This window comes from Typopeltis vanoorti, chromosome 8 (genome assembly GCF_054136105.1).
Source record: "Typopeltis vanoorti isolate ZY-2024b chromosome 8, IOZ_Tvanoo_1.0, whole genome shotgun sequence".
In the NCBI taxonomy this organism is placed as follows: domain Eukaryota; kingdom Metazoa; phylum Arthropoda; class Arachnida; order Uropygi; family Thelyphonidae; genus Typopeltis; species Typopeltis vanoorti.
The window spans coordinates 47,145,607-47,171,341 of NC_143556.1; the positions used below are offsets into that span (position 1 = coordinate 47,145,607).

General features: G+C 34.8%; 1 protein-coding gene across 1 annotated transcript in view; it reads left to right on the top strand.

The window, feature by feature from the left end:
• The first annotated feature begins 5,989 nt into the window (after positions 1 to 5,989).
• Positions 5,990 to 25,735, top strand: part of LOC150103970 (putative G protein-coupled receptor AH9.1) — a 215,985-nt gene continuing 196,239 nt past the window's right edge. The window contains exon 1 of the mRNA XM_090396717.1: positions 5,990 to 6,101. The gene's annotated coding sequence lies outside the window, so the exon portion shown is untranslated. The remainder of the gene's footprint in view (positions 6,102 to 25,735) is intronic.

The window sequence follows — 25,735 nt, forward strand, 5'->3', positions numbered from 1 at the left end:
TAACTTGTTACTTCTCTAATGGCAACCGAAACAACTGAAACAGGTAAGATGTATTTTTTTCTAAATAAAAAACGTGTCATATTAAGTCACTAATAATCCGAGAAAAGGAGTAACTGTAGTATTCAACACTCGCGACAAATATAATCTTCTTGAATGGAGGGCAAATTCGAGTATAAGGATGTCTGAAGCACCAACATGACGAACTGCAAATGAGACTTATTTCTATTCATGATACCACAGAGAGGATTCTGTGGAGAAAAGTGGAGGAAAATGTCGAGTCACTGGAGAATGCACCGGACATAAAAAAAATGAAAAGTTGGTCGTTATTGGAGATCTAAGCAGAGTAGGAAAATTAGTACATGACATATAGAAATATTTTGGGACTACTTATTATTGAGAACATGTTCCTAGAAAAGAAAACACTCATTGATTGCGTTATTTAATGATGTTTGTTATTTTATACATTGATTTGTATTTCTTTTAAATATAATAAAAACAATAACAATATCATTATGTGATAGGACTATAAATCAAGCGAAACAAAACAACCAAACGGAATAGATATTTGCATTGCACTTGGAATAGTTTCGTTCTCACAATGATCTCTGTTATTTATCTAGAGTAGCTCGTTACTTTAAGGAGAAAAAATACTCCCAGTAGAAGACGGATTTACATGCTGTAATGTATAGTGAAGTTATTACTTTTCAATTTTATGTTTAAATTTGATCATATTTGAAAACTTGAAAAGATAAAATTATTTAAAAATTTTATTTTTATAAAAATGAAAATAAATCAGTAGGAAGAGAAGCACTTCAGAAATGGAAGAATGAGGGATAAGCTGAGTACAATCATTGTCCAAAGCAGATTTCATGTAAGAGATTGAACAGTAGTGAACTGATGAAGCATTTAGAATATATTCAAGAATCACATTTTGAAAGAAGTGCTAAGAGAAATACAGAACCTTCAAGTACCTCAAAAAGAATAAAGTTTTATTGAATAACCTTTATTCTTTTGTAAAACAAGAATATTAAGTGAGGTTGTATCTCTAAAATGGCCGTCGAAAATAGGATATTTACATACGAGCAATTTCTAATAATTCTATTGTACGAGATTTTAGTTTCAAGTCAGTATATGTTTTACGAAAGAAGTCAAATATAAAAATACAGAACGTTATCAAAGCTCAAAGAGTTAACCGAATCGGATCATCGTTTATGTCTTTTTATGGGTGAGTGGACTAGTATTGGAATATTGTGGACATACAAATGCAAGAGTTTGAAATCTTTCTGAAAAAAAAAAACGTATTGGGGTTATAAACAAATGAAGTGATCATGCAGAAAATTGGACGTGAAAACTCAGTTGAAAATTACTTAAACATGCCATTCATTTAGAAGTTGTTGGCACATTTTATATAAAAATAAATAAATAAATAAATATATTTAAAAAATAATTTTCATGAGCAAATATATGTAGTGACGGTAATTTCCGGAGCTAGGAAAAACAATGTCGGGAAGAACAAAAAAAATACTCGAGATTCAGAAATTCCAGCTCACTCTGGTTCAAGATACAAGATAACTTTCTATTACAGGGGATTTGTAAGAGGAACCGAATACAATTTAGTTTTAAGCGGCATAAAATTGAATTTCATACTCAAAAGAAAAAAGTCTACAAAAATTTAAATAAGTACATAGTCAAGCAGCTTTCAAAAGAATTATAGAAATGCACATATTCAAATTCAGAAATATAAAAATAAATAAATAAAATGAAACACTCTGAAAATAAGAATCAAGTCTTGGAATTCCGGTAGCAGATTGACGAAAATATTGATTGATTCCGCCAAGGAAGGCATGTGGTAAAGCTGTGTACAAGTATAGAAAATTCACAATTACGTATTGGACGGAGGAAGTTGAAGATGCCGTCCTGAAAACAGAGAGAGAGAGAGAGAGAGAGAGAGAGAGAGAGAGAGAGAGAAACCTTTATAACAATTTTTCAAATCAAACTCATGCTTCTTATTCAGGGTCAGGATTCTACTGCCTTAGTTGCTGTGGCCTAATTCTAAATAGCTGCAATTATTATGTCACTGTCTCATAATACGTGAGTTCCGACTTTATTACCAGTTAATAAAGGTAATTACTATTAAATAATTATTATCAATGTTCCTCTCTTCCAAATAGATGCCTTCGTGGCTAGTAGTTTCGTTATGAATCATTGGCTGCGACAGAAACATAAATCTTTTTATAAATCTTATAAAAAGAGTATGAGTCAAGCAACTTTCAAAGTTGAACTGTAGAATAAAATATGCAAATATACAATTTCAAAAATATAAAAATAAATAAATAAAACGCAAACAATCAAGAATCAAATCCTGGAAACCCAGTGGCAGACTGACGAAAATATTAATTGATTCGGCCAAGGAGGACATGAGTTGTGTGCAAGTATAGAAAAAATCAGAATTACATATTGGAGTGAAGAACTTATAGTGATAGTCTTGGAGAGAGAGAGCATATTGCAAGTTTCTAGCAAGTCAGAAGGCGCTCTGAGAGAATAGAGAAGAAAATGAAATATAAGCGAAGCAATGTCTGAAAGTAAATAAGTCAAAGAGTTACACGAAGACTTGTTAGGAATATACTGTAGAAAATACATCTCACGTATCAAACAATATGAGGTAGGCAAATTATTCTGTATGAAACTGGAAAAGTTATTTAAAGCAAAGAATGTAAAAAGGAATCAGCGATGCTAATGGTCACATGAAAAATGAATATAAGTATAAATCCAACATACCTGGAGTAATTACTTTAAAAGACTGTTAAATAAAACAAGAAGTAACATATAAATATATATATATATATATATATATATATGTTTATATATATATTTTATATATATATATATATATATGTTTATATATATATTTTATATATATATATATATATATATATATATATATATATATATATATATATATATATATATATATATATATATATATATATGTTTATATATATTTTTTTTATATATATATATATATATATATTTCTTTTCACAATAATGTAATTTCAAAATATATTTCTGATTTTATAACTGTATTCCATGTAATATGTCATAATAATTTAATAAATGCAATAACTGTTTCATAGTAACACACTGTATAAATTAATACAATGAAGATATGATTACATGGAATTGTTATGCTTCGACACATATACGTGTATAACAAATGACCGCCAGGATGAAAGAAAGAAAGAAAGATCGTAACATGTCCACTTCTAATGGCCGACAGGTCGAATATTTGGGGGGGCCTCGTTTCTGAAAATCTAGTCGTGAACCTAACCACTAACTACAGGTAAGGGTTCACTGAAAATCCTCAATTGTTGTTAGGTATTTATGTCAAAAAACAAGTTATGCCAGCTCATTTTGGGGAATAAATCCATTAGTGGATTCTTGTATAATAAAAATTTATAATAATACAAGTATAGCATAATAAATATTTCATAAATTGCGTATTAATAATAAATATTCCATAAATCGAATCTTAATCACGAATGCATAATGAATCATGAATTTGTCATAATTCAACAAACAGTTTCATAAATTGTATTTTGATAATAACTGCAATATTTCATAAAATGCATTTCAATTTTCGTAATTTATAAGTGATTTCAAAAACAGAAATTTATAGCAATTTAATTAGTGTTAATGTCATTGTGTTCGAGCTGAAGCGGGTTAATTTTATTTAGATTCAAATTGACTTTCCCATTATATTTTTCTGACGAGATTTCTCTTGGATTACAGAAACGCAGATCTCTAGAGATTGCCTATCAGCATCTCTCAGAATTCTTTTTTTTTTTTTTTGTATAAAATTACAGTAATAAAAAAGCTGCCCTCTAAAAATTTATATCCTTTCATAGTTTGTTAATTCAGAAATTATATATTAAATCTTGATTTTTCAATAATTTTAAATTAAAATTTATTTTAGATCCAGAAATTTTATTATTTAATATCTATCATTCTCTGGATTGTGTTTACTTTCATTTACAAACAGTACAAAATACCATTGATACCAAACGGTTACGATAAATATACTTTTCCTCTTTCTTATCAAATTAGTTGAGGAAATTCGGGTTTTCATCTCGTATACAGGCAAATGGTCAAAAGAACACACGCAACTTAGAGACAAGAAACAATGTCGCGGTAGATGGTGGATTAAGTAGTGGAGACCTTAAATTATTTGGAGGAGTTTCTTCTAACGATCAGTCTTTCCGCTCCTTGGAGGTGTTATGTAATAATAATAATAATAATAACAATAATAATAATAATAATAATAATAATAATAATAATAATAATACTTTTCCTAATGATAGGGATTAAATAAATTTTCATTAACCGCCTGAAATGCTAATTACATTCTTCGATAGATCTGTGTGCATTTGCTTAGGGGTGAGCATGGGGAGGAACTGCCACGCATGTACCAAATAACTAAACTTTAAGTGCCACACACTTAGAAAAGTTCCTCTTCACTAAATGAGATTCAAACTCAGATCTACAGTATACACCATAGTGGTGTCCTCATGACTAACACCACAACATCAACAGCGAAGCTATGTTAATGAATATATCTTGCTGGCAATGGGACGAAATGTAGGATTTACCCAAATTCACACTGCCACAAATATTCCAGTAATCGTCACTGTCCATTTCATATCCCTCCCTTGTTTTCAATATCAGGAAATCATTGAAGGTAATCAAAATGGATGATAAACTCTAACATACTTCTCCTTATCAGCAAAGGAGATATATCTTCTTTATCTCTCTCTCCAGTCTTATCAATTGCCATATCAGTTAAAGAGCAGCAATCTCTTTCTCATATATCGCGTTATTTTGGTTAATTTTGTCCCGCTCAAGCGTATTTCCTCATATACACGTACAATATATATATATATATATACACCTTTTAAAGTAACTGCAAAAACTTTAGGATTAATTTAGGCATTCCTCTCCTCATAGAATTCAAATTTAGTTTTACAATATTCAATTAACATTTTAGTTAATACTAGTTGTCACTTACATTTATTTACTCTTCAAAGCTAAACTAATTCCTTAGAACATATTTTTATAAATGAATTTCTTGGAATTAATACTGGATTTAAGTTTAATATTCATCGAACAGTTGAATTATGTAACAAAGTTGCCATGTATATAACAGGATTTAATACGCATGCGTACATAAGAAAGGTAGTAATATAAATAAAAAAAAGAGTACATGTTTGTGTATTAATATTTCTGGTTTTATCCTAATCAGATTTATAAAAAAACATAAAATAAAAAACAAATGAAATAAAGGATATTAAAATGACAGAAATGCGAAATAAACACAATTATTGAATAATGTGTAATATATAACTATAACAATTTAAATTACTAAAATGAAAAATGAGATTATAGAAAAATTAAGAAAATGAAGGGAAAGAAATACAGCGTTTATGTCATGCTACTAGGAAAATATTGGTGCAGCCTCTATAGGCACTGCTTATGGATTCAGACATTACTTTTTATTCGACAGCAGTGTTGCAAACATCACTTTTTTATACCTTTTTTTTTTTTTTGAACAGCTACGTTCCAAACATCACTTTTAATAACTTCGATATTGTATTATAAATTGTAATTATATAGTTATGAATCCATAATTTTAAAAGTTTGAAGTATGAAATCTCTAGCCTTCCTCTGCATGCAAATTATTACGTGTTTGAGCAATAGTCAATGGCAGATGTTTTGGGAAACAGGTGTTTTATGTAGTGTAATAGTGTCTGTAGTGATGATTTTATACTGAGTACGAGATTATTATCTAATCACATTCTGACAGCTTATTTGTCATCTGCATTTCCTAATCAACACTGGCTTGGCAAAAAACACGTACTGACCGTCCCCATTTTAGTGCCTGTCTTACGTCAAACAGGGATTTCTCTGGAATGAAAGAGGCGAGATATATAGCGTGTAGGGAATGAGCACGTGACCAGAAACAGCTGTATCTGTCGTATGATAGTGGTTATCAGAACTGTTCTTGTGCTTAGTGTATGGAAGAAAATAAGAACGATCTATCCTGCAAAGTAAGTGTAATTTAGAAGTAAAGCATACTTTTAAAAGACAGAATGCGTAGTTTTGATAATTATTCAGTCTTTTTCTTTCTTATTTTTATAAAGAAAACTAAACTATTTTAATTAAATTAAGATCATTTACAACAGTTATGGAAAAATACTTAAATAAATTATGGACTAGGCTAATGGAAGCCAGTCTATATCTAGTATGATTTAATTGGTGTTTTTGCATATTTGCCATTGATGGTGTTGGATATTTTTGTATTATCCGAAAAAAAAAGCTACAGCATTTATCGTATAACAAAACCCATATAACAGCAAGCTGTGTAAGCTCTACTCTACTAGCATAATTTCTGTATTTTAAGGGAGATCAATTTTTTAAAATTTGAACTGGTAATAATAATAAAAAAAACTTATAAATTTTAACTGGTAAAAAATAGAATCATTAGAATATCAAATGCACCTTAAGGAAGTTTGCATGACATGTAGGAAATATTTTGTAATATTATTCAGTCAAATAAATAATGAAATCTCTTGAAAATTCCGAATGGTTTAACTCAGAACTTTTTACTTTTTTTAGTTGAGTTATACATTATTAATATAGTACTTTCAAAATACTGTTATTACTTAATTTTCTCCTAATTTGTAACTGATTTTTATTAAAAATCTTATCGAAATACGACTCAGATCGAGTTTAGGGACTCCCGATCCCTTGTGGAAGAGCTTTTCGCTTATATACACTCGTGCTGTAAGACCGACAGACTCACGTCTAGACAATTAGTACTCGCCGTACTTCGCTGTATAGATTGTAGTTTAAATTGGCAACATTGGAATTTAAAATAAAAAAAAATCATATCAATCGTTGACATTAATGCAAATTATCGAAGTCTGACTTCAAAAATGCAATATCACCCCAAAGTTTTTTTTTTTTTTTTTTTTTTTTTTTTTTACAGTCATAGGGTATACACTGCGCTTTCAAATTGCAAATGTGGTACTTTTTCTCATGAGTATGTGGATGTAACTAGAACTATAGCAGGTTACAAACCAGTCAACCTGAATATTTTTACCAGTACATCACGTACCACATTTGCCGCATTCTACAGCTGCCTTGACCAGCAGGGAGGAAACAGCTTTGGTCGTTGCAACCGATGTTGACATCAACTGTTAATCCTACATAATGACTTTAAAGTAGTGATGACTCAAATGACTTTCAAACACGGCACGTAGAAATCGTTAAATCCCAAGAACTGAAATATTACATTTCAACGAGAAGAGGAGGTAATGAACCTCACCGATGATATACAATCCGAAACCCTCTGATTAGAAATTGGCATGGTTATGTTCCACATTATTGCAATTATTTCCGATTTGCCTTTCACGGTTAAGAATTTCGTGCAGTTATCAAAGCCCGGAGGCAATGATCAATTTTAAATACCTAAAGCGGCTCATCATTCCACCTAATAACATTAAGGACCTCATGCAATTAGCCAAGAATATTGCTCGTAATTTAATGATCTTCCATGCTAGTAGAATGAATATTTACGTAACATAACGCACAACAATTTTTGGTCATTAATACTGTATGAACACTGTTTCAAACAATGCCAGTTCTTTGGTTCGCTTCAACAGGAACTTATAAATGTACCGACATTCTTTCAAACATTATGCGATAATTCTTTTTATGTAAATTTAAACATTTCTTTCCTAATTTCATATAAAGGACATTTTTTAAATTGTATAAAAGAACTTTCTAATCCCAAATGTTTTGCGACTTATTCACTGTTGAATTGTACATAACTGAATTTAAATGTATCATTTTGTGTTTCAGTAGACACAGCTTTTGAGAAGTTCAGAATTATTGTATTAAATTATTTTGCCAATACGTTAATAAAACATAACGCAAAAGTTATACCATTGAGGGATTTTTTACTCCCGTTTGTTCTGTTTAAAGCCGCTCTTTTTGATTTATTTTGTTCATGAGGATTGGGAACATTTGAACTTATCATATACCAGTATAACTAACGCATCATATTATAAACAGTTTGTGAACATTCTTGCCGATGTGCATCCCAGAATAATTATGATTATACAAAACCAGTATAGCAACGTCTTAATTGGGCTCCGATAGATCTCAGATGCAACATTGTTTCCTATTGCAAATGCATGCTAAAAGGGATGCAATGAAGAAATAGCTAAATAACTATAAGTCATTGCAACCTTCTCTTTTTGGACATAAAAGGCTGAAAGAAACCAACCCCACAAAACAGTAGAGAAAGAACAAATTTATATATATATGTTACAATACCGGACAACTCTGATGCAGAAATTTGTCTCCTCATAAGCTTTTTATGTCAATTTTAAAACTTAGTTTCAAATTCACTTCTTTGGCTATGAAATAATGACAGATGATTTATTTTAACCAATATCTGCATCTTTTATGATCACGTCTCTGTTGTCTTCTTTTATTAAATCATATAAACATTTTTTTCCTGGTCTTTTGAATGGTAAATAGATTACTTTCGGCAGATTTCTTAGAAATAAAATTTCTTCTGTTTACATTGCAGTCAGAAATCATGCCGAACCTAAATATTTTAATGCGAACATGAATAAAACAAGCTAGGACATCAAAAATACTGCCTTTCAATTTTCTTATTGAAAAATACTATTCTCGATTATTATTCCATGAGCATTCATGTTCTATAAAGCATTTCTCAAACATCCGTCAATGTCACATGCAAATTTTATCTTGGAATGAATTGGTAACTGTTAAAATAAAAACGATAATAGGTATATTTATTGTTAAAAACTCCAGGATCAATGTTTTCTTCTTTCATTCCTAAGATTTTTTCTTTGTCTTACCATTTACTGAAAACAAATAAGCTACCGTTCTTTACATCGCCGCAAAATCTGCCCGTTTTGGTTGTACTATTACGTTGAACGGCCTTTCGGTTTTTTAGAAAATATCATAAAATGTAAATCTATTGATATAAGTTCTTTAAATTAAAAAAAAAAAAGAATTTAAATTATTTTTTACATAATTTTCAAATTTTCAAATTAAAAATTTAAACTTAAAATAATTGCAGTTTTATAATTTTATTTTGTGCTTATATTAATAAACGTAATCACTTCAGAAAAACATAGGGAAAACGAAACAATATTTTATCGTTTTTGCGGTTATTTTCGCCGGCTGCTATCACTATTTTAGAAATTCTCTGTCACATTTGCCTATCCTTTGCTTTTAATTAAAGCAAGAGATATGTATTCGAAACTGACAAAATTATGCAGCTCATAATTAATTTAATACTACTACATTTAGAAACAATAAATAAAATTATTTATTCTATAAAAGTATCTAAAAGAACTAAATTTATTTTTAAATACAGGTTATATTCCTTAAAAATGGTTATTTTATTCGCACAGTATAAAATTATTTATTGTACTATAATTACACTGTATGTATGAGTATATATGTGATTGTTAATGGTATCAATAAGTTTAGGGGACAACAAGATGGCTGATCTCGTGTTAGTGTTTCGTGTATTTTTGATGGTGAATTGCGAATTTGATTGATGTGCTTTTAGCGATTTTTGCTTTCGTGTCGAGTATTATGTTCACATGTATTGATCAAGCTTTTTGATTACAAATAGTTTTTGTAAGTTGCAGGTGAGTAAATACTTTAATTTCAATTTTTAGTTCCATCGGAAACCATCTTCTAAGCCTAATCACAGGGCATACTAAACTATATATCGTACTGCTGGAAAACACCAGATTGTGTCTAAGGGATTTATTATGGCAAAACCTCTGAACGAGACCATTTTCCAGGAGTTTATAATGAATTCCTCGGGTTAGGAAAACTTCTGAGTGATAGTTGGCTCGGAAAAGTTAAGCTTTTTGCCTCATTCCCACCCTCTGCAGTCACAGAAGATAACTCGGACGATAGAAGAGAGGAGCGCATTACTCAGTTGCAGTCTCCCCCAGACTTTGAAGATGTACGTGTGCGCAAAACCACTGACACAGAACCTCCCATAGAGTTTGGTATGGAAGAAGATACTCCCAGTTCCAATCCCTCCACTGCCACGAAAGAGAGGGTCCCACCGATAGTCCTCTGGGAAAATAAATGGACACTATTAAGGTCCACCATGATAAACTCACAGATACAGTATCTCTCAGCCAAGAACACTGATGATAGTATAAAAATTCAGCCGGCTACTGTGACTGATTACAGGAAACTGACCAAAGTGTTATACTCTAGCAATATTCAATACCACACCTTTTCTCTTAGTTCGGAGAAAAATCTGAAGGTAGTACTGCGGGGTGTCACGGAGGATATAACTGCAGATGAAATTTAGGCTGACCTCCACCACCAGGACCTGCCACCTATTAAGATCAGCAGAATGACTAGAGCGGCCAAATCCCCTATGCCTCTGGTCTTGGTGGAGATCCACAAAGCCTATAAGAACATCCATGATTTAACATCAGTTTGTGGACTCCGGATCACCTCAGTGCCACTCCGTAAAAAGGCATCTACTGGTCAATGCCATAGATACCAGAAATTTGGCCATGCTCAAAAACTCTGCAAGACAGAGTACAAATGCCTGAAATGTGCTAAGAACAACCCCACTAACACCTGTATCAAGCCACAAACCACCACGGCTAAATGTGCCAACTGTGGTGGTCCTCATCCAGCAAACTACAAGGGGTGTACGCAGCACCCAAAAAACAGACGGATGGAGACAGCTAAACCGCCCTCTTCCTCTAGTAAAAGATCACCTGAGGCCCCTGCTCTTCAACCTGAGACTCGGCAGCATCAGTCGGTGATGACCTACAAACACAGTGGAAGCCAAAGGCAAACAAGAAGAAATCAGCCAATAGACAGCCGTTATTACAGCCTCTCTAGCTAACATTCTACAAGATTTCAGCCTTTCTAACCCTTCAGCAACCACCACTAAAAGATTCCCACGGGAAACACAGGCCATCCTCACAGCAATCATAAATGAATATAAAAACAAACTCATTTCTGCCTCTCTTCAGATCATTGCATGGAATGCGAACGGCTTAAGGAACAAAATTCTAGAGCTACAAGATTTTACTTACAGATACCAACCTGATATTATTCTAATCAGTGAAACACACCTTAGACCCTCTGACAATCACAAAATTCGGTGTTATCTCATGTACAGAAATGACAGATCCAACTATAGAGGTGGTGGCACTGCCATCTTCATTAAAAATTATATTAAGCACCATTCTGTGAACAACCCACCAACCACTACTAACCTTGAAATTACAGGCGTGGAAGTTTTCACCAGCTCTGCCAGCAGATTGAAAATCTATTCAGCTTACATTCCACCCCTAAAAACTCTGCTGCACACTGATCTAAATGCCATTTTAGGAGTTAGAGTACCTATAATTATTGCTGGGGATTTAAACTCCAATCACCCTTCCACCAACAAGAATAGCTGCATCCTTTCCAACTACATTGGATCAAACTATGCTGTTGTGGCTGGACCTACCGGACCAACTCATCTCAGTACGTTTGGCACTGCTGACATCCTGGATATAGCTATCCTGCAAGACATTAAACTTCAGTACAGCCTTAAATCACTAAATGAGCTACCATCGGATCACAACCCAATTCTACTACAACTGGGAGAACAAGAATACCTGTCTCCTCCCTCTCACTCATGCATTTCGTGGGACAGATTGTCCAAAGCACTTAGGGATCAAATCGGACCTGTCCCTCACATCTGCACAGAAGAAGATGTGGAATATGCAGTGACTAGCCTCACCCAACATATTAAGTCAGCTATAACGGTTACAACCTTCCACAAACCTGTTACCAAGCTTGGTCGTTTGCCCGAGGATATTATGGATTTGATCAGAGAGAAGAACAGAGCTAGGAAGAAATTTCGTAACACTCGCGCTCCTCAGGACAAAACAGTTCTTAATAGATTGAACGGGGCAGTGAGAGATGCACTTAAAACTCATAGAAACCAAGTTTGGGATGAAAGGTTAGCCTCTATCTCACCTATTGATCACTCTATCTGGGGGTTACTGGGAAATATCAGAAATAATAACAGATCCCTCCCCCGATAATCTCTAACCTAATTCACACAGATGTAGATAAGGCAGAAGCCATAGTAAAGAATCTAGAAGAGCTGTGCAAACCCTCATGTAACAACTTAGATTTCAATCACTTATACAAAATCCACAGGCAGGTCAGATACGTATTAAAACTCCCAGATACTACTGCTGACCTTATTGCACCCACATCACCTGTTGAATTATATGATATTATTAAAAAACTAAAGAACAATAAAGCTCACAGACCAGACGGCATCTCCGATAGGGTGACCAAGCTGTTGCCTCGAAAAGCTGTAGTGCATCTGAGCATTATAATAAATGCAATCTTAAGACTTCACTATTTTCCTTCCACCTGGAAACAGGCTGATGTAATCCCTATACATAAACCAGGTAAGGACCCACACCTACCGCAAAATTAACGTGCAATCAGTCTCATCTCCAATCTGGGTAAGGTTATGGAGAAGGTCATCCTCTCACGACTCCAAACCTCAATAAATGACCTAAACATCCTCCCTAAATAACAGTTTGGTTTTCGGCAACACCACAGTACTACCCGGCAACACCACAGTACTACCCAGCAAATCCACAGAATTGTGGAATACATCACCACCAGCCATAACTGGCGCCAGTGCACAGGAGCTGTTTTTCTAGACCTATCCAAAGCATGTGACAAAATCTGACATTTCGGACTCCCATATAAACCTATCTCAGCGGTATCTCACTAAAAATGGTTCATATAATCCATTCATATCTTCAGAATAGATCAATGCAAGTCAATATCAAAGGTTCTACCTCATCCTAGCGCCATATCTTTGCTGGAGTGCCGCAGGGATCCCTACTAGCTCCATTGCTGTTTTCTGTATACATGTCGGACATTCCGCACAATCCGATGTCTTCCATTTTGGCCCTGTATGCGGACGATATAGCAATACTAACCAGATCTCTCCGACCCCATTTCGTTACCAGAAAGCTTCAAGAAAACCTTCTAAAGAGGGTTGGTTCTCCAAGTGGAGATTGGAAGTTAACCCCCAGAAAAGCTCAGCCGTTCTTTTCTCAAAAATGCCAATGTCTCCTGCAGGAGATGTGTTACTATTCAATACTAAAATTCCCTGGAAAACAGAAACAAAATACCTCTGTGTAATTCTCGACAAAAAGCTATCTTTCAACCAACCCATCAAGTCTACGTGCGCAAAGGCATCTAAAGCCATCGCTCAGATCTATCTGCTAATTAATAGAAATAGCAAGCTCAGAAACAGAATCACATTGCAGCTATCCCAGATGACGATTCGTCCTATAATCACCTATGCCTCTCCAGCCTGGAGCCACACCTCTAATACTAACATTATCAAAATACATCGAGTACAGAACAAGTGCTTGATAATGATTCTGAACGCCCCATGGTATGTTAGAAACAACCAACTTCATAGAGATACAAAAGTCCCTATATTTTCTCTTTCCTACAATCCTTAGCATCTGAGTTCTTCATAAAGACGTCCATACACCCCAACGATTTGGTTTAGCAAGCTGTAGCATACGAGGCAACAGACATATTCAAACATAGAAGACCAAAAGCTATATTAACCTCCTATATTGATGCATAATCTCCATGCCCATTCAGGGCGAGCAAACTGCTCATAAATTTTACCCTCACTGTAACCGCAACAAATAGCTGGAAATATGATAAGCATCTTGCTTCACCCCTAAAGACATAAATGTCAATTGTTAATGGTATAATTCTGAGGATTGAGATTGACGATTCGGCTATTGACTTTTGATTTGATCGGACGAGTTATTTTAGTCTGTATCTGATTGAATTTTATATAAGGTTTTACGGGATATTCATATTGCACTGGAGTTAACACAGTTTGAAACCTACGGTCTCCTCCCCCCCCTCTGCATGAAAAATGCACGAGGCCTGATGGCCACATAGGCCTCACCCGCAAAGGGGACCAGTGGTGGAATGGTACTTTAGGGAGGTAGGTTTCTGCACTGTGGCCAAGTGAGTTCTTGACACTCCTTTTCCCTGTTTTTAGGGTATTCAACTATAATATATTGTCGTTGGTAGACACCTGTGTGTGTGTGTGTCTACGGGATTTGCCAGTGGACGCTCAAAAATCCACGGAATTGTCTGTAATTTGCTTGGGACGCCTGATTGATCCTTATTCTTTCTCTGTTTGTGTCTTTACACAATTTCAATTATTACTATAATGGCAAAACCTCTGAATGAGGCCTCAGACTAGGAAAACTGCCGAGTGACAACTGGCCGGGAAAAGTTAAGGTTTTTGATACATTCCTCACCCCTCAGCAGTCACTGAAGACAAAATAGATGACATAAGTGACGAAGTTATTACACACGCGCAATCAGACTTTGTACACTCCCAAATCTAGAAGATGCTCCATCCCAAGACAACATCTGTCAGACCTTGGATCACATACAGAATTCCCAACGTTCAAAAAGAAGAGAAAAATATCTGCCACCAGTCATTATATTGGGTAAAGAAAAATGGATTCCTGTCGCATCAGCACTCTAGGAGCATAACATCACATTTTCATGGGCCAAAATATCTGACGAAGGAGTTAAAATCCAACCTATCACAGTCACGAAGTAAAGACAAATGACCAGGTTTATGGACAATGCAAATCTCCCATACCGCACCTTCACTTTACCCAGCGAAAAAAATCTGAAGGTGGTTCTCGTGGGGGTTGCCGAAGGTGTCACCCCTAAAGATATGATCACAGACCTCTCCAGACAGGGCCAGTAAAAGTTAGCAGGATGCTCAGGTCAGATAAAAGACCTGACACGATGCCTTTGGTGCTGGTAGAAATCAGCAATACACAAAAGGAAATCTATGAACTGACAGTTGCATGCGTAACTCAAAATATCAACTGTGCCGCTCAGGAAGAAAGCATCAGCAGGACAGTGTCATAGGTGCCAAAGGTTCGGGTACGCCCAAAAATTAGGTAAGGCAGCCTACAGGTGCTTGAAATTCGGCGAGGGACACCAGACCAACACCTGCACCAAGACCTGCTCCTGCCTACTGTGCTAACTGCAGAGGACCTCACCCCGCCAACTACAAGGATGCCTTTTTAATCCAAAAATTCTAGGGTCAGCAAGAGTCAATCTTGCTCCTCTTCTCAACGACGCCATAAGCAACCAAGTAGGTTGTCCCCCTGTCTGAAACACCTCACCTCCAAACACACAGGAAGGAACACAATCTACAACCACGACCAAAACATATGCCAAGGATGCACGAACTAAGATTTCTACATCTCTCGAGCAAGCAAGCTCCAACCTAACATCAGTTTTAACTGCTTCGCTTGCCACCATGCTGCAGGAATTCAGCAAAACAAGCCCTTCACCATCTTCCAGAAAGAAATTCCTGCAAGGCACTCAAACCATTATAAAAGCCATCTGTCCTGAGTAAAAAATTCAAACCAAAGTCTCTCATGATAATAGCATGGAATGCAAATGTATTGATAAACAAGGTCCTGGAACTTCAAGAATTTGCGACTCATCTCAGTGCTGATATCATCTTGATTGGTGAAACTTACCTAAGACCGCTAATAACCCTAGAATCCGTGGCTACACTATGTACAGAAATGATAGACTTGGCGCAAGAGGTGGAGGCACAGCCATATATATCAAGAGTTACCTGAATCATAATACAATACCCAAACTATAAACCTGGAGGTGATCGGCGTGGAGGTGCATACCAGCAACACTGGAAGTCTCGATATCTATGCTGCTTATATTCCTCGGAGCATTCCTCTGCTGACAACATATCTGGACTCCATACTCGAATCAAATAACTCCATAATAATAGCAGGAGACCTCAATTCAAAACACGCAGCTTGGTACAGCTCTTCAGTTAGCACCAAAGGCTACATGCTATTCAACTAGGCAATTATCAACTCTGCTATTGTGGCCCGACCAAACTTCAGCCCATCAGGTAGCTAGGATGTGCTAGAAATCGTCATTTTTAAAAATATAAGAAAACAATACAAATTGGAAACAGTTAACGAATTATCTTCTGACCACAGTTCCATAGCGCTTAATCTAGGTTCATCAGATCAATTCCCCCCCCTCCGCGCACACATTCATACCATGGGGTAAGTTAGCCAAGGTTCTTCCGAATTATATTGGTCCGGTGCGCAACATCAGTAAAATGGAAGAGATGGACTCAGCAGTAAATAACTTAACCATACAAATTCAGAAAGCAATAGAATCAGTCAGGCAAACCACTGTCTTCCACCCAACCGACCGTATCCCAGAGGAAATCATGGATCTAATTAGAGCAAAATATAGAGCCAGAAAGAGGTACCATAATACAACAGCCCCAAGACAAAACAGTACAGAACAACCTAAACAGACAAGTTCGTGAAACTCTTCAAAAACACAGAAACCATCATGAGAAATCAAATTGGCTAACATCAATGCTGAAGATCACTCCGTCTAGATATTCATAAGAGTCATCCGCACCAAAAAGCAACTCATAACCCCTAAGCAAACCATGAAAGGGATTGTTCATATAGATGAAGAGAAAGCTGAAGCACTAATAGATAATCTTGAATCACAGTGCAATCCATCTTATGCAAATCTAAATACTAACCTTGTATATAAGATTCGGCGTCATGTTACGACAACTTTACGACAGCATATTGATAATTCAGAAGATATCACTCCCACTACTCCGGCAGCAATAATAAATATCTTCACTCAGCTAAACAGTAAAAAGGCTCCAGGCCGAGATGGCCTAACCAACCGAATAATAAAACTACTTCCAAGAAAGGACATAGTCCATCTAGTCAACATTACCAATGCCAATTTTAGATAGCAGCATTTTCCCACTGCTTGGAAGACAGCCACCATCATGCCATTGAAGAAGCCAGGGAAAAAACCCCAACTCCCAGAAAGCTACAGACCTATCAGCCTGTTGTTCACCTTCGGAAAGGTGACAGAGAAAAGTGGTCTTCACAAGGCTTCAAGCAGAAACCGATAAGTTAGGAATTTTGCCCAACGAGCAGTTTGGTTTCCGCAAGGCCCATTGCACAGTTCAATAAGTACACCGGCTAGTGGAAATCATTGGAAAAGGCTATAATTGGAAACTCCATACAGCTGCCATCTTCGTCGATGCTGAGAAGGCATTTGACAAAGTATGGCATCAAGGCTTTCTTTACAAACTCATAAAATTTAACTTGCCAATCAAGTTAACAAAAATACTCCACTCATACCTGAAAGACGGATATATGCAGTTCGGGGTAGGCGAAATGATTTCGTCCAGATGCAGGGTCTTGACAGGCATTGCTCAGGGCTCTCTTCTGGCCCCTCTCCTGTTCTCAATCTACGTAGCAGACATCCCTCTGAACCCGAGAACAACATTCACTGCATTATATGCAGATGATACTGCATTAATGGCAAGATCTCTGAGCCCAAAACTGTCAACTAGAAGACTTCAAACCAGTATACATTTACTATAAAAATGGCTAGAAGACTGGATGATCCAAATAAATCCCCACAATAGCTCAGCCATACTGTTTTCTAGAAAGAAAATCCATAGTATGGAGGATATTCATCTTTTGGGAGTTAAGATTTCATGGTAGAATAAAGTCAAATATCTTGAAGTGATTCTTGATATAAAACTCCTATTCAGCAATCATATAAGACACATTGCTTCGACGACATCCAATGTAATTGCGCAAAAAAGCAAACTGGATACACAAACTAAGTTAATAATTACACAAGATGGTAATAAGACCGGTCATCACTTACGCATCCCCTGCATGAAGCCACACCGCGAATACAAATATTCAAAAACCACAGAGATTACAGAACAAGTGCCTGGGATGATTCTAGATGCCCCTTGGTTTATTAGAAACTCCCAGATCCATAGAGAAGTCAACATTCCTTACATCTCTTTCCTTCTCCTAGATCTAGCTGAGAAGTTCTTTACCAAGACAAGCAACCACCCAAACCAGTTAATTAAGGACGCTTCGGAATATAATGAAGCGGAAAGCTACAAATATAAAAGGCCTAAGTCAATCTTAAGTCCAGCTGAACACAGCTAATTTCACTGCCCTCACTGGGTGAGCTTATAGTTCATTAACACTCCAAAACGTTTTTCTATTACAGACAATGGGGAATATGAAAAATTTTGCTTCACCCAACTAGTCATAAATGTTATTCGTTATTTGTTGTTAATAGTATAGCACAATCACAGATAATCCCGTCATAAACAATCTAAAATCAGATGAAGGGATGAAGAGTCAAGGATTCGGTCTCTCTCCCAAAGAAGTTCCAAGTTCCAAGTTAATGGTATAGGTCTCTCTCCCTCTCCCTCGATGAGTCTTTGACTCCAGGAGAGTTTGACGTAATAGTAATGCTTTGTATGTTGTGTCAGGTTATAACCACATTTATTACTTGTGATGTAAATTAATGACTATAATCTGTGAGTTTGACAAATATTAATGGTTATGAAATTAATAAAAAATAAACGGGATTGTTGAATAAATTAATCAGTTTTCAGTCTATATTTATGTATAAAACGTTTCGAATTCAGTAATTTCTTAATCTTAACACTTTTTTATGACACCAAAAACTATGTTAAATTTTGTACTATGATATAACACGTATATGTGCAAAACTAATATCATGTTCTTCGCGTTAACGTTGTGAATAAACTTGATTATTAACACAAATTAGTACCTTTAATTTACTACACTACTTAAAAATGAAGGATATTATGCTAAGCCTCGTTTGATTATTGATTTTAAGACACTGTTTTCTTTCGAAATGCATTCAAGTTTACCTTAGTTTTCCGGTATTCTTTATTAAGCTTAACAATAACCCATTGGTAATTTATATATGGTATTCGGGATAGGGAGATGAGAAACAAAAGAAAACTTTGATATGTCCTATTAGTTTTATTAATTTCATTGACTGTGTTTCAACATGGTTTTTATACAGTATATAGTTTCCGAAAGAGAGAGAGAGAGAGAAAGGGGGAGTGCGGCAATTGTTTTCTTTGAATTTCTTTTATTATCAGCTTAAGTAAACGGGCGTGGATAGTTAATAGAATGAGCTGCAAGGGGTAGTTATCTTTCACACAATGAACCGCAAGAAGTGGGAACAAATTTTTCTAACTAATGATAAGAACTTCAGTTTTCTTTTCATCATCGCCTATTTGTTCCGTTGTATTGTAAATTCTGTATAGTGCTTTAAGATTGCTTAAGGCGTGGAAGCAATCACTTTGATCAATAAGGAAAGGAAGTTACACTTAACCATCGTGACACATACACAAAGCATATCTAAGTACTTTATAACACTGTTCATGCTATTGCTTAAACAATTGAAATATTTAATGAAGCCTACATTAAAAAGAGAATACGCTTAAATATAGGAAAAATCGAAGTATTTTTTATTGGATAACTGAATGAAAATACAGAGTAATGTAAGCCAACTGAAGACGTCTGATATCCTTCTATTATTCTGATTTTTGCCACGTTAATGGCATCCATGAAAGGACGTCAATCTATGGCTTATTTTAGTACTGGTAGGCTATGGGTTAGACATGGGTTATGGGTATCTGACACCTTCCTGTAGAGAACAAACATAGAAAATTCCTGAGCTACTTCAGAGCTCTATATGTATGATGGTAGTGGGCAGACATCGGAAGATGATAGTTATCTAACATACCTAAAAATATTCAAAAATATCCATGCTTAAAACGGGATTCGCGCCCTCGTCTTATTGGTTGCACAGAGCTTGAAATCAGCCTGTAGATTTGAATCTATTAAGTAATTTTTGGTTTATCCTTTTCAACTATTCTAAAAATGTTCTAAGTTGTGAATTTTTTCCAAATTCTCCTGTAATTTTTGTGCTCATTGCCACTTGAAAAATTCCCATTGCTTAGCAAGTAAAATAACCAGAGTGCAGCGTGTGATTGAAGTGCACGTAGGTCTCCAGCCATTATAAATTTTGATGCAGCCACAAATCTTATAACGAAGCACGCGTAAAAGTTTTGCATTTGCACAATGAATTATATTCGTTAATTTATTATTTTCAGAAGCAGGAATACAGTCTCTCAGATTGATTTATTCAACCAGTTTGGCCTGATTAAATTGATGCAGTGGATTTAGACAGTGCAAAATGTTATTTTTTCATATAACTATTTTAATTATTGTTTTTTATAATACATATTTCTCCTATCCTTCCGCTTCTATAAAATCAATCGCATCAAGAAAATGCACAGTCAAATAGACGAACTTTAATATTCGTTTATTTTTTTTCAACACACATTTCGAAAACGTTCATTTTCCGATAGAATTTGGATCGAAGTAGAATTATGTTTCATCACACCAGCTAATGACTTGTGAATTACGTCATGGTAGTTCACAATCACCTGACATTGGGTTTACGTAAAACATTAATTCTCTCTCATATTTTATTATTGGAATAAATCCATCTCTAGGTGTAGTGATTAACTAAATAATATTAAATTTATATTTAATCACAGAGGATATGTATAAACAGCAAACTGAGTACTATTCATTTCCTAGATTTTGAGTACTGTGAGAAGTCATATTTAATTAGGTTTAAGAGACTGTTATTGAGCTGATGAAGATTCACATAAAAATCCATATATTAAAAAGAATTTTGTTTCTTCTATTCCAATGAATACAATGATACGCCGCAACCCATCAGCTTCCGTTTTTTCCTTATTGTATTTACTGTCCAGTTAACTCTTACTAAGGCATGAGATAATTTCTTTAAGTATTCACACAAGATTAGTGTTTTGATATTATTTTTTTTTCATGCTGCTTCCTTCTATAAGCAGAAAGGTTATGTTATAATAAGAGATGATTACCTCACTGCCTTTCACAAATTTCTATGCCAGTGAGAATCTTAATTCAATTTTTTCTTTCCGCAAAAAGGACAGGAGAAAATAATTCAATAATCACAGAAAATACACTGGCCTCTTAATCTGTTACTTTTGCACATTCCAAAACAACCGGATGATATATATGTAAAAGATAATGGAGATAATTAAATAATGGAAGACAATTAAAAAGGACCATTAACATAGATCGAGGTAATTGGTTTTTCGTTTAAATTTGTAGTTTTTTCCCCCAATTCTTTTATTATTGAAAATCGGTCAAATCTTTATTATTGCTTCAAATCAAAATGTAACAGACAAAGAAAGTATTCTTTGGCTTGCTTTATTTATTACATTCGCAACATGTGTTTCTAAATAGGAAGATTATTTCAATCACTTCTGCAAAATTTAGAGCCTTGAAATTACGCAAAAATAAACACATTGGTGACGTCAATACTAACAGAGAAGAAAAATCGGGATTAGCTTTTCATTTCTCAAGAACGAACCAAATCATAGAGTGAGATAGAAGCACAATTCCTTATACACAGGAGGACTTCCGCTCCCGATTTTTTTTTAGAGAAGCCACAGCAGTTGCCCGCAGTATACAAAACCTTAAAAGGAACCAAGGACTAATCTTGCCGGTGATCTGGAAGACCCTTATTAGATCTCTTAACTCACCAGAACTGAATTACAGTGCCAACGAGAACGTGTCATTTAGGACGTTCCTAAATAAAAACAAGTGAGATCATGCACTATCTATGCATGTATTGTACTCGTTCTGTTCTTTGTTTAATATAATTGGAATCGGTTGATTATAGTTCGTAAGATTTTTACTTTTTAGTGCCTTACATCAGTTATGTACCCTGAAGATGCTAACAGCCTTAGTTGGTGAAACATAGTTGTTTATTATATGTACGTGATCAATATAGTTCCATTAGAAGTCATACCAGAGTTTTTATGGTCAAGAAAATTAAAGTGGTTTAATCATTCTATTTCTTTTTTTCTCAATCCCTTTGGGGTTTAATTTATTGTGTTCCTGGGTACTCTTTCATATGACATTCCTACTAGATGCTTTTTCGTTTATTGTTTATTCTTTCATCATGTAAATAATAAAAATGAATGATAAAAAAATAGATACCTGGTTTTGTAATTCCAGCAGGCATTCATGTCGCTTTTATTTAGTTTTGTGTAACTGCTCTTCGTCTCACAGTATTTTATTTCAGCTGCAGTAGTTCTATCTTTGTTTTCTTCTCTTATTGACCACTCATGCTTTGCTTCTTACCAAGCATGCTACTGTAGTTTTCATAAAATACTGTGCATTCTTAGAGATTTTACTGGTTACTCTTGTTTGAGGTAAAGTACTGTTTAATATTCTATTTACTTTAGAATATTTATTTGTTGTGTTATGTATGTCTAAATAATGTAGATTTTTTGGCACTCTAAATAAGTAAAATTATTACTGACCTGTGAAACTATCGTATGTCTGAGAGGATTTTTCCTTGGATGCTGTGATTTTAGAATTTCTCTTCAGTAATGTACATATTATACTGCTTTTTTTATTAAATTAAATCTCCAAAATCACTCCATCAACTGAACATCCATCTTCAAGAACAAGTATCTAAAATGAAATCAACGTTTCTCATCATTATCCTTTCAGGGATTTAGGGCTAGAGGTCTATTTTGTTCTCATCGCATTTTTCCATCCATTTCATTTCGGGAGTTCATCTATATTTGTTTGGTCATTCGCAAGCAAAAGGGTATGAAATATAGTTCTGCAAATTTAAACTAGTTTAAATGATGGCTTTATATTGTTTGCCCATTTCTTTATTATTTTATATATATAGGTATTAAATAACAATAGTTATATTGGGAATCCTTGATAGACTCATCAGTTTATTGATGTCCATTCTCTAAATTTTTCGTTGCTTCTTACAGCTATTTGATCATTTCGATACATGTTAGTCACTGCGGCGAATAACTTGAAATGTTTAACTTCTTGATTATAATTCATTTCTTCCTGAATAATTTATTGAAGGTTTCTGGTAATTTACAAATGCTATGCGTGTTTCCATGTTTTTGATTCAATGCTTCTCCATTGGGAATTTTAATTAAAAGCTGGTTCAATACATGATCATTCTTTTCGGAAACAGTCTTGTTCTACCAGAAATTAATCTTCTCCACATGATTTAAATTTTAAAGTTAATATTCACGTATAACATATAATCAGTATTCAGAGAATGCATTCCTTTTTAGTTTTCGCAGTTGCATTTAGCTCCTTTTTATATATTGGAATGGGAACGACTTTATTCCAACATTCTGATATTCTTCCTTGCTGTGAGATATTGAAAAATACTTTCTTCTTTACCTCTTGATTTATGTTTCTTAGAATTTTATATGTATTTGATGTATTCACTGTAAGATCTCTTTCAAATTTTGTTATGAAGCGATGCCATGTTTCTCTATTCTTAATTTATTTATTTATGCTATTAGTAATTTCGTATTTACCTATTGTTTACATGCTTCTTTCTTGTCTTAGATTATTGCTTCAATGTTCTCATCCCAGGTTGTCATTTTATTTCTCCTTTTCCATTTACTTTTTGTTCTAGGACATTCTTTTTCTAGGATGACGTTTTCATTTTTCTCTATTGAAATACTTTCTTTGCACTTTATTCATAAGTCATTGATTATGTACACTGTTTCGAAGCAAATCAGCGGACATCTCCATGGGCAAGGTACATCGTGCCATGTAACTAGTCACTTGTTTGTATACAGTATAAATTGAAGCAATATGATGCTCCCAAGTCAGTACAACTATGTCCAGATGGAATGGCTGAGAGAAGGAAAATGGCGGAGTCTGTATGAGGTGTTATGATACAATGCTATGTTCGGCAAATTATTGAAAAATTGACCCATCCCAAGTCAACAATCAGTGATAGCATACCAAAATGGAAGCGTAGGTATTCCACTGCAAGTGCAACCCGCATTGAACGATCCATCACACTCACCAAACTCAATGTGGGGTGCTACGAAGGATATGTAATATGATAATATGTAAAAACAGCCCTTAATTAGCGGATACTTGAATGCGGAGTTCCGGACATCGACTGGAACACGAATCAGAACAAAAACATTCAAAAGCGAGGCTCGCAATATGGATATTCATGGTGGGACAGCAATTTCCATCTGAATTATATGTTACTTTACTAAGTCCCAAAATACTTGAACCAACATGCAGCATAGTCTTCAGTGCAAAGAGCGGTACAGAAGGACGTGGAAGCTAGAAACGCTGTGTTATGGGGCGAAGAGTCACTCTACACTTTCTATCGAGCAGATGGACGAGTGTGGATGTGGTGAGTGTTCGCTGAACATCTCTTACCAGAGTGCCTAACCCCATGTACTTCAAAAATGGCGTGTGATGGTATCGTTTTATTTTACCTGGTTTGGAGAGTTTGTTTGTGATTTCGACTCCGAGAGGTGTCTGAACATTATGAACAATGCTATGCATCCTACTATTTCACGTTTCTACAGAACTGACCATGATATTTCATAAAGACAATGCACCGAGTCATAAGACTGCTGCTATAAATGTGTGGTTTGTGAACATAAACGTCACAACAACTGGCGTCTGCAGAGTCCCGATCTCAATCTTACTGAACATCTGTAGCATGAACTGAAGCCTCTAGCGGGATCAAGTGACGTAAGCCCGACAACATTCCAGGACTGCATCACATGCCTGCAGAAAGAATAGTCCAAAATTCCCATTTATCGCTACCCATAATCTTGTAGAAAGAATACTTGTAGATTGCTGCAGTTATCGCAGCGAAAGCCGGTCCTACATTTTATTCTAGAATATATCAAAGGCTTTTAGAAAATTTGCAAATATAACAATATATAAATCACATTAATCCCACCTTATTATAAAATGTAACTGGATCAGGGACAAGACCGTTTAACGCACCCATTTCGAATATACAATATTTTCCTCTTTATCCAATCCTGGATTCCTTGCCAGACTCTACATAGCGTTGACAACCATTCTAGAATCGCAAAGAGATATACAGTTTAATATCATTGATTTGTTTACACTATTTGTGTCTTCTTTCCGCTCACTGGGGATCTTTCCAGGGACAAGACAACCTTTAAACAACCAACACAAAGTCAATGGATATATTCTTAGTAGATTGCTTCACAACACGTGGCCGAAATCCCATCAAGTCCAACCACCTCATTCATATAAAATTACTTAGTAACATATGCTGCTCAAGCTCATTATCCACTGATGACGGATTGATTCCTCAGATTTACTAAAATTTGAATAGCAATAATTTCATATTACTATAATATCTATTATAGTAATGAGTCCTTTTTTTAAATATTTATAATAAAAATTGTCCCTGCCAAAATAAACTTGATGACTCCTGAAATTTTAGTTGAGATATGAAATAAAAAAATCAATAAATTCTATCAATATATAACGGAGTTATTAATTTGTGTTATTTAAAATAATTTTCTCAAATCATGCTGTAAAATTAACCTATTTTAACCAAAATAATAGATTAAAATTAATGTGAAATGATTTGATGGAATTGAAGTCTAACATACGTCGAACGTTTTAAGGACGATAAATAACTCCTCTTAATATATTTAGTTAGTTGCTTGGGTATTTTAAACTCATGTATTTTTGACCTT